Below are 10,393 nucleotides of genomic sequence, written 5' to 3' on the forward strand. Positions count from 1 at the left end.
TCCCTGTCCTATGCACTCTCCCAAGAGAACAAGAATCATGTTCTCAAAAATATTCAAGACAATGTTTTTGCAGCCTTCCACCTGGAATCACTATGTAAAGAAAGTTGTGAACGAAAATCCCTGGATCCAGTTCATATAATCTGTTGATATTGACCAAGGTTTATAAAAGATTGAAACTATGGCCTAAGAAAAAAGTAAGTGAGAAATATGAAACCATGACTATCCATTAGAGAATATTGAAATTCTTAATTAACATAGTAGCATGCCCTCCACATGGCCCACCTGCCTCTATTAATAATCTCATCAAATCTGTAAACTGCAGTATCAGTCACTTCATCAAGTGGGTGACAGGGAATAAACTTCTCCCAGGATGCATCACATTTCCCCATATTCATCCTGAAGCAGAACCTACCTGGGACATGTACCAGTATTTATTCATGTCAAATTAAATGATCTGCTCATCCATTTTAATTCCTAATACGTATTCACTAGAAGATAAGTTCCCCTCCCTGACACACACACACACACACACACACACACACACACACACACACACACACACAAAGGATAACAGTGGAACTGAAGCCTGCCTCCCATTCAGGCTGCTTGCTGGGAAGATACAATTGCATATGCAATACCTGCAGCCTTCTGTTTCCAAATTAGTAAAATAGAAATGCATATGTCTGTAACTTCCTCTATCTGAGAGCCTTGTTGTGATTTAATTGATTCAATTAATTCTAAACTATAGAAATGATTTAATGAAGCTCAAACTCTAAAAGGACTGCCCACTGCAGATGCAAATGAACAAGATTGGGTTTTTCACTGATCAAAATCATTCATTCACTCAGATCTATAAATTGGTCATCAATCTCCACAGGTGGAAATGATTCATACTGACATGTACAGCTCTGCAGTAGAAATTGAGTTTCTTCTCTGTAGATTCCTCTGTTTTGACATCCCTGGATAGTCTATGGAGACTTTTATGGAAAATTTACATCATTCTCCGTATGACCTCTGAAATCTTCGGGAAAATAAAAAAAAAAAAAAGAAGAAGAAGAAGAACTCCCCCCCCCACCAAAATCTAAAGCGTCTTTTACATATAGATTCCTCCGTGGGGTTGTAGCTGTGGTTGTGGAACTGGCTTCATCTGTCAACTATTTACTGCAGGAGGTTTTCTAATTGATAATGAGCTCCTTGGGGGAACATTAATTTCAGAGTGTAAATTAATAATTATTTTCAAAGGATGGTGCCTGATTTTTAATAATGTTATCCAGTACATTTTGTGTTATATTTTGCAATAACCTAGTCCTAGGAAGACAAATTTACAATAAGAAAAAAATGATTTTGAGTCTGATGGTACATATCTAAACAAATCAGTAATTGTAGTGGCCTACTTTTTAAAAATATAAAACACCCACATGTGCTGTCTCAGTCAGTTTGTTGAATTTAAATTATTTCAAACTGAGTGTTGCCTATAGGTAGGACAGGTGTCTCTTAAATCCCAGCTCACTGGGGCACATGCTGACGTTTGCCAAAAAGCTTATGGGTGTTCAGCACAACTCAAAATAGTAACATAAACATGGACTACTTTTTAGAAAGGGCCCTTTTATTCTTCTGGTTCATCCCGAATGGGTTCTCAGTTTTTCTTGTAACCTACTTTTAGTGTGGTAGGTAACGCAGTGGTGATAAAGCTTTTTATTAATAAATAATTCAGTAGCCAGAGAGTGTAAAAACATCATTTGTATTGTAGCTGAGTGTTTTGTTTTCTAATTATGAAGCGACTGGAAGGCCTGGCGCTCCAGGGCTGTGTGATTTCACCAGTGTTGTTCCGCCATTCCCCATTGTCGCCCTTGAAAAGAACATTCCCACAGAGCAGGCTCTAAAGACAATAAACATCGTGAGTAAAAAGAAATGACATAACATTCAGCGCTGATAAGGGGAGCTTTTCCCAGGGGCTGCGTGGGACTGCAGTGGGAGGGCCTGGGGAGACTGCTGTCTGCACTGGGGGCCTGGAAGGAAGCGTCCACACAGGCGGGTTGCTGGGGCCCCTGGGTAGTCTCAGCACAAAGGGCCCAGAAGTGGGAAGGTCCCTCCCTGCCTCTGTGAAAATCAATCTAAGGAAGTCTGATGCCATAGAACGGTTTCCTGTCCGCTGTGTGGGAAATCTAACTGAGCGCAAACGGCCGGCAACAATGGGACAATATATTATAATAAACAGGAAAAATAGCATTGGCCACGGAAATCAATAGCTGGGGTTCATGAGGCATTCATAAGATTGACAAGTGAATAAATTAAAACCCAAAGGTTAGGACGCTGAAAGAGAAGTTAATTTTATGTCTGCCCTGGAGCTCCCCTTTTCAGACTCAAATTAAGACTGTGTATAATAAAATGAACATAAAGTCTTAGGTTTACCAAAAAGGCTCCATTAAGACCTACATCGTCAGAAAACCAGAGATTCTTTTATCAACTTCCCCATGCATGGATGGTCGCTGCTCACACTGCATTAACAGCTCCCTCAACAGCGTGACCAAAGACTTATTTAAACGAGTTTCTGGCTTTAAATAAACCTGCTCTCGGCAACCAACTGTTCATCCAGGAAGTGATGTGACACCCCACTACACTGAAGTTTACTCAACCAGAACCCAACGAAGATGTGTGCAACCCAGCTATTTAATTTGAAGAACCCGAGGAAAAGCCAACTGAGGTTCCTCCAAACCCCAAAATAATTATACGCAGCAAAACACAACTAACTCTAACAGAGACATCCCCTAAATAAACAATGATCCATCCATTTCCATGCCACAGTTGCCACCCTTTGAAAAAATGTTTTAAAGTTTGGGTTTTTTAATAATAAAATTAATTAGAATTCACTGCTGAACCTCGGATTTGCAATAAAGTGTTTGACATAACAACTTCTTTCTCCTACTTACTAATAAAGGCAGAGCATTGTTCTGTAGTTGAAGCAGTAGGCTAAGGATTTTGAGACAATTAACTCCAATCCAGGCTTTGCAAGTGACTTTCACTTGAGCACAGTTCCTTTGACGATTACGCATTAATCTACTCTACGATTTAGGGACATTTAAGTTATTAGAAAGCATAAAATGATCAGGTGATGGTTGCTTGTGAGCAATTAATGCAACCTAGTAATTTGGACGGTATATCTCAAGTATGTCTGGTAACATTTTGTTTGAACTTTAAAGATATTTCACTGCATTATTTGTTTTGCTCTTGGAGTTGGACTAAGATGGTTTCTTTTCATATCAAAGATTGCTGATAGAGCCTAATATTTTGGAAAGTAGTATGATTTAGTCTTTAATAAATATGCATTAACCAAAGAATTTCTAGCCTCATAAGAATAGTCTCAAAGCACATTAAAGCGGAAGGGCTACCAGAGAGCCAAACTCTGATTTTACTCTCACAATAACATTTTCACTCTTTCAGGAGGCTTTATAAAGGTTAAGAAATAATATCCTTCAGTCTGTTTATTATTTTAAGTTTGGTACTCTCCCTAGTTTTTTTTTTTTTTTTTTTTAAAAAGATTCGCCCGGGAGGGAAAAAAGCCAAATCTACGGCTGTATTTAAATTAATCCGAGTTCACTGAACCAACCGCTCGAGCAGCTGGGAACGCGGTGCAGCGGCCAGTAGGGGGCAGTGCGTCCCAGCGCAACCCTCGCCGCCCGGCCCAGCCTCGGCTCCCCACCGGCTGAGGAAGGAAGTTTCACCGTGAACCGATTCCTCACCAAAGAAACAAACTGGTGGCATCGAGACGCACGGGAGGACTTCAAGGCCTCCGGGACACCCGCAGCGTCTGGGGATGCGCCTGAGGGAGCCCAGGCTGCACCCGCAGGGCTCCGTTTTGTCTCCGAGCCAAAAAGCCGCTGACTTCTTCCTCTAGGGTTTTGCTTCCTGTAGGTTTGGTCCCAGCACGCAGCAGAAACGTCAGGGGCCGCGCTCTCAGAAGCACGCGGGCCGCTCTCCGCGATGTGCGGGGCTGGGTGGCGCCGCTGATTCCCGCACGGAATCCCCCTCAGGCGCCTCCGGCCCCGTCTTTGTCCCCTTCTCTGCGCCCCTGCGCTCTGTGCTCTGCCCTGTGCCCTGTGCTCTGCCCTGTGCCCTGTCCCCGTTTCCGTCCCTGTTCGCATCCCGGTCCTCTGCCCTGCGCCCTGTCCCCGTTCCCTTTCCCGTCCCCGCCTGGAGGCCTTGCCCAAGGTCTCCCCGGGCTGCGCCCCGAACCTGCCTGGGTGTCCGCGCCCCAGGACCTGCCCCGCGCGCCCGACCGCGGCCCCGCGCGCCCGACCGCGGCCCCGCGCGTCCTCCTCCGCCCTTCGCCCGCTTCCTTCTACGGGCCTCGGCCACTGCATCTTCCTGTGTGCTGGGATTTCTCGAACATTCTGAGGGATGGGAAACGGGGAGGGATGGGAAACGGGGAGGGTAGGAAAGCCCTGACACCCCCCCCCCCAATCCAAGCGTTCCCAGGGAAGTCCCTGGGGCCCTCTCGTCTTTTAATGAATTCACTGGAATTAAAACAGTGGCTCAGGCGACTCCTCCCGCACCCTGGGCCAGGTCTGCGGGGCCCCCATGGCCGCTGCGGCCACTGTCTCCCAGTCCCCTCAAACCCCCTGGACCGGGACTTGAACCTAGCGCTGTGGCATCCACGGCCGCCTCTTTCAGCGCTGCCTCCCGCCCGCTGGCATTCAAGTCTCATTCCTTATTGTCCACCGGTTTTTTTTTTTTTTTTTTTTTTAACATTTCCTTAAGAAAACAAAGCAAAAGACAAAGGCACAGGCTATTAAGTAATTACAAGAAAAGGGATAGCTGTGCTCGGGGCGCACCCAGCCCGCGGAGGCCTCCTGCATTTTCCAGAACTTCACGGGCACCTTCGCTTGGGTCAGACTTGGGTAATTTGAGTCATGAGTGGGCTCACTTTTTAAAATTCATTGTATTGTGGAGAAAACAAACAAACAAACATTGAGTTTCTCAGCAGCTTCATCTCCCACAGAAAACAACAGGAACTGTAAGTGCTTCACTTAAAAGTGTTTCCCTTCCCTCTCAAAAAACACAGCGCTTTTCCCTTTCAATAAGGAATGTGAGCTTGCTGCATGGCATGTTGGTTTGTACTGAAAGACGAACTAGAGTTTGCACTTTCAAATATTTCAAATTAGAAAATTAAATTAAGAATGCACATTTTGAAAAGAAGTGATGGAACTGCTGTTCGGGTTATGCATGTATATAATTTTAAAGGAAATTTTTTTTAAGTTAAATAAGGATCATACGATTGCTAAGAGTAACACACAAGTAATACGTTTCCCCACGTCCCACTCTCCCCCCATTCCGCTGAACTTGACTCAGCCATTGCAGAAAGATTTCGTCTGGAAAAGGAGATTCCACAGTTTGCCCCCTGAACAACCCTGCCTTTTGTTGGGGCGGGCCGTGGGGGCGGGGGGCGGCGGAGGGGGGGAATCATCTGTTGACAATGCATTTCCTGTCTTCATCTTCAAAATGAGGAGCTTAAGTTCCTTCTCAACTGTATCCAACGTGATTTTGAAAACCATCAGGTCACTCTCAGCATTTTCTATGCCAGTCAAAATCCAGAGGCCTGGTTATTTTATTTGAGTTTTTAAAAATTTCAACACTGAAATTATTTTCATTGATCTCTGAAAACATGCTGGTTCTCAATATTGAAACGGAGATTTTTATGGGCAAAGGCCTTAGGAAGTGTCTGGTACTGGTGCACAAAATTGACCTGAAGCCAGCCTCCTAGAGATTCCTAGCAGCAGAATCTCCGGCAAGCCTTCCGCCTTCATTTCTGAAACACCCCCCATTGATGGAGAAGTCACCACCTCCGAAGGAGGTTCATTCTATTTTTAGGTAGAATACAGGTTATATTAAACCCAGCTTTGTTCATAATTTGTTTTCATCGGTTTTAATTCTAACTTCTGGGCACACAATGAAAACAAAAATTCAAACATTCTTCCACAATTGTATTTTGAAGAAAGCGCTCATGTCTTCTTGAAAATTCTGTAGGCTAAACAGCGCGGGGGGCTCTTTCTGTTATTTTGCGTGTCACAGCGTAGCAGATGCCCCACCATCCTGGTCTCTTCGCTCCGGACTTGTGTTTCTAACAGCACTGGAACCTGAGCCCGACCTACTGGGTGTAGCCTGGCCCCAACAGTGCCCAATGAGACAGCCTCGATTTTTGTTTTCAGCAATTCTGAAAACTTTTACCTGTAGGAGAATTACTTGGGGAAATTGTTTAAAAATGGACATTTCTGAGTCCTCTTCTTAAATATTTACATTTCTAGAGCCCAGAAAGCTGCGTTTTACAAAATAGCCCAAGTACTTGAACAAGTATTCCTCAACCTGTATTTTCAGAAACATTTCTTTAGGGGCTCTATTTGTTTTAATGTGGCCTCAGCTCTCACTTACCTTTTTCCCTCCACACTGTAAGACTTATATTGATACTACAGTCAACCTAAACAAATAAGCCTTGTCACAGGAACTCCTAGGCATCCCTTTCTGACTCTGCAGTTCCGTAATTGAATTTTAAGGCTGGAATGCAAAAGAATGCATTTACCTCTGTGTAGCATTGACAAAGTGCAGTAAGCCCAGTTACATTTAAAGTTCAGACAAACAATTTTTAGTGGGACGTATTTATACCAAAACATTAGTCATTATCTGTCTGAAATTCACATTTAATTAAGTGTTCCTTAATTTTATTTGTTAAATCTGGTAATCCTGTCCCTATGAAATTACTTCGATTAGATTTAATTTTTCCAGTCATACCTGGTTGTTTGTTTTCCAGAAAGGGTCTCGCTTTGTCACCCAGGCTGGAGTGCAGTGATGCAATCATGGTTTGCTACAGCCTCGACCTCCCGAGCTCAAGCTATCCTCCCACCTCAGCCTCCTGAGTAGATGAGACAACAGGTGTGCACCACCACACCCGGCTTATTCTTTGTGTTTTTGTGGAGACAGGGTTTCTGCCATGTTGCCCAGGGTGGTGTCTAACTTCTGGACTCAAGCGATCAGCCCCCCTCGGCCTCCCAGAGTGCTGGAATTATAGGCATGAGCCACTGCACCTGGCCAGTCATGCCTGTTATGGCCATTTAGATCCTAATTCTGTCCTCAGATATTTTTAGGACTCACAAATACTGCTCCTATTTCTGTCAAGTTATTATCCTGTTAATGTAAATTCTGAAGAACAAGCTCATCGTTGATGTTTGTTCATCCATTGTACAAAAAGATCCAGGTGCTATATCTCACACAGGTGATCATATACACAATTTCTGTCTTCATTATATTCAGCCTTCCTCAAAGTCTGTGATAGCTGCTTTGTTTTCAGATGTAAAATAAATAAAGCAAACAGCTTAGAATTGGAGGACCTGGGTTCAAATACTGGTTCAGCCATTTGTGAGCTCTGCAACCTCAAGCAAATTAATAGACTTCTCCAAACCTCAGTTTCCTCACTTGTGAACTGGGGATACTTAGGGTCATTATGAGAAGTTGATGACATGACACAGATGAAAGTCTCAAGCGTTATGCTTAGTGACTGATCATTTCATACCAAAAAAAAATTCTTCGTTCATGAATTTGTTAACTAGTTATGAGAGCCTCAAATTTAAATTGGTAGAAATGAGTGCATGGATTGCTTCTCACCTCTCTTGAAGTCCATCAGACCTCTTATACTAATAGCAAAGACTTTTATAAAAAGAAATAAATCCATAGCTCTAAAGAAGAGGTCATTGACAGATAGGAGTTTTCGGTGAATTATTGGGAAAGAGAAGGCAAGGCAAGCCTATAGGCTTATGAAGCACAGACAAGGAACACAACCCAGAGCACACAGCTCCAGGAAGGGGCTTCAGGAAGGGAGCAGCAGTCCTGTGTGTCTCCACCGAGAGGCTGTGGGGCAGCAGAGAAAACCAGGTCCAGGAGCGAATAAGAGAAAACAAGAGGGCCAGCAACAGGGCAAGTCCAGGAACATTTATTTCCCCGAAGGTCTTTAGTGCATAGATAACTGGGGATTTATTTCCAGTGGAACAATAAAATAGGAAAAACAATGGGGGTGCTGGCAGTCCAGGGTCAAGCTCTTCTTGTTCTCACCTTTTCTCTTGGATGGTGGGGAGGAGCTTGCAGCTGACAGTAGGCACTCTGCCCATTCACCCTGACCAGAAGCCAGCTAGGAAATAGGCTATGCCCACATTTAAGAGGCTCCACGAGTCTACTCCAGGAAAAAGAGAAGCAGGAAAGGATCGTGTGTGGTGAGGGGCAGTCAGCCGATGGTGCTCTCTCACACTCCAGAGAGATGGTCCCAACCAGCTTCCCCGTCCTTCAGTAAATGAGCCAATTTCAAAGAAGGGGCTTGTCAAGGTAAAAAAGCAAGACCAAGGAAAAAGAAAGAAAAAAAAATGAGACTAGAAAGAAACAGGCATTTAGAGAATAAAGAGACTTTGAAAAAGAAAACTTCTCATTAATAGAGAGATTTGAGAAAATGCTATATTTATAAAATAGAATGCAATGAAAAAACATAAATAAGTGAGGTGTTATGTATGATTAATGAAATTGAAAAAACATACATCAATGAAAAGGGAAAGAAGTAAAGTCTAGGAAATCTTCAAGGACATGGAATAAAATAACAGAAAGAAAAAATAGAAAATATGAAGGATAGACAAATGCAGGAGGTCTAATATTCCAATAAAAGGAGTGTCATAAACAGGAAAAGGAAGAAAAGAGAAGAGATTCCAAAAACACAATGGAAAAATAATTTCCCAAACCTGAAAAATATCACCTGTCCTCAAATCAAAAGAGACTTGCCAAAGTCACAAAACTGAAGAATCACCAAGCTGGGACTTGCCCCCAGGCAATATGGCTCTAGAGTCTGTGCTCTTAAGCACTGTGTGCTATTCCCCTTCTACAGTGAATTCTGCTTTGAGTTTTTTTGAAAGATTTCTGTGGAATGGGAATATATTTAGAAGCTATTTTAAATGATTCTGGAGGAAAAGGAATTAAATGCATTCTAGAGAAAAAGAATAGGATGGCGAAGGTAGAGTCCAGAGAATAAATGGAGGAGTCTCCCTAATTATGTAAGGAGGAAGCACAAAGAGAGTAAACAGTACTGAAAGTTGATTTCTTTGTGTGTTTTTCAGAAGATGACAGAAGTCCTATCCAATGCCTACCTCTTTTTTTGTAAAATGGGAAATGAGGACATCAACCAAGTGTCCCTAACTGTTCCTAGGAAAGTGCTCAGAGATTTATGGAAACTGGAAAGTGTTTGAAATCATTCTTGTGCAGAGTGGAGTAATAATTAACTAAAGAAATCTCCAGTAGGATTGAAGCAGCATTGCTTGTAGTGATTAATTTTTTTTTTTTTTTTGAAATGGAGTCTCGCTCTGTTGCCCAGGCTGGAGTGCAATGGTGTGGTCTTGGCTCACTGCAACCTCCGCCTCCTGGATTCAAGTGATTCTCCTGCCTCAGCCTCCCAAGTAGCTGGGACTACAGTAGCCTACCACCACACCTGGCCAATTTTTGTATTTTTAGTAGAGACGGGATTTCGCCATGTTGGCCAGGCTGGTCTCAAACTCCTGACCTCGTAATCTGCCCACCTCAGCCTCCCAAAGTGCTGGGATTACAGGCATGAGCCACTGTGCCCAGCCGTTTAGTGATGAATTTAAGGTAGATCCTTTCTCTCCTGATATGTGGCGTCCTCCAGAAGAACTCAGCTAATTAGGGGCAGTCAAAGAAGAATGATAGTTGGGTCCTTCTAAGGTGGATTTTTTTGTCAGACCAGTTTGGGGGAAAGAAACCACACGCAAACCAAGGGGCAAGAGGGCTTTGGGTATTGACAAGACTTGATAAAAAGATGAATCATTAAGTCCAAGTGAAGAAAGGAGAAGGCTGATAGAGGAAAAAAAAATAGATATGGGTAGAAGGCTTGGCAAGACGGAAGAACTGTCATGGTGGAAACAGTTTCACAAGTTAGCAGGAGATAGAGAAAATTCGTGGTCGAAAGTCATTGCTCTAATCATGACTTTGGAAGTGTTTCTAGTTATGACTTATAACAAGCTTGTCAGCGTGACTGTAGGAGTGACAAGCTGAAGCAGAGCAGAAGTCCACAGAGGGAGGGGCAGGGATAGACCTACCCGGAGGGGTTAGAAGTCACCTGCACTGATGAGATGACTTGGGGAAAAGAAAAAGACTGTTAAGTTGTGTGCAAAATTCTTGATATTTTGATGGTCAGAAGGTAGACGATAGCAATGGAGAGAGAGATGGTTATTAGTGTGAAATGTCTTGAGCATCAGAAGACTAGCGTTTTTGTGGCTCAACTTTCTTTTTACAAAAGGAGAAGTGGAGGGGTTATGTTCTGAAGCAGCAATGAGGATCCAGGAAGAAACCAATGCCA

General features: G+C 43.3%; 1 long non-coding RNA gene across 1 annotated transcript; it reads right to left on the reverse strand.

Moving 5' to 3' along the window:
- Positions 1-1,720: 1,720 nt before the first annotated feature.
- On the reverse strand, positions 1,721-4,044 carry LOC129463916 (uncharacterized). Its single transcript, XR_008651345.2, has 2 exons — positions 3,741-4,044; positions 1,721-1,879 (listed from the first exon to the last, which is right to left on the reverse strand). It is a non-coding gene; the product is annotated as an uncharacterized lncRNA (long non-coding RNA).
- Between the last annotated feature and the right edge of the window lie 6,349 nt (positions 4,045-10,393).

This window comes from Symphalangus syndactylus, chromosome 15, assembly GCF_028878055.3.
Source record: "Symphalangus syndactylus isolate Jambi chromosome 15, NHGRI_mSymSyn1-v2.1_pri, whole genome shotgun sequence".
Lineage (NCBI taxonomy): Eukaryota > Metazoa > Chordata > Mammalia > Primates > Hylobatidae > Symphalangus > Symphalangus syndactylus.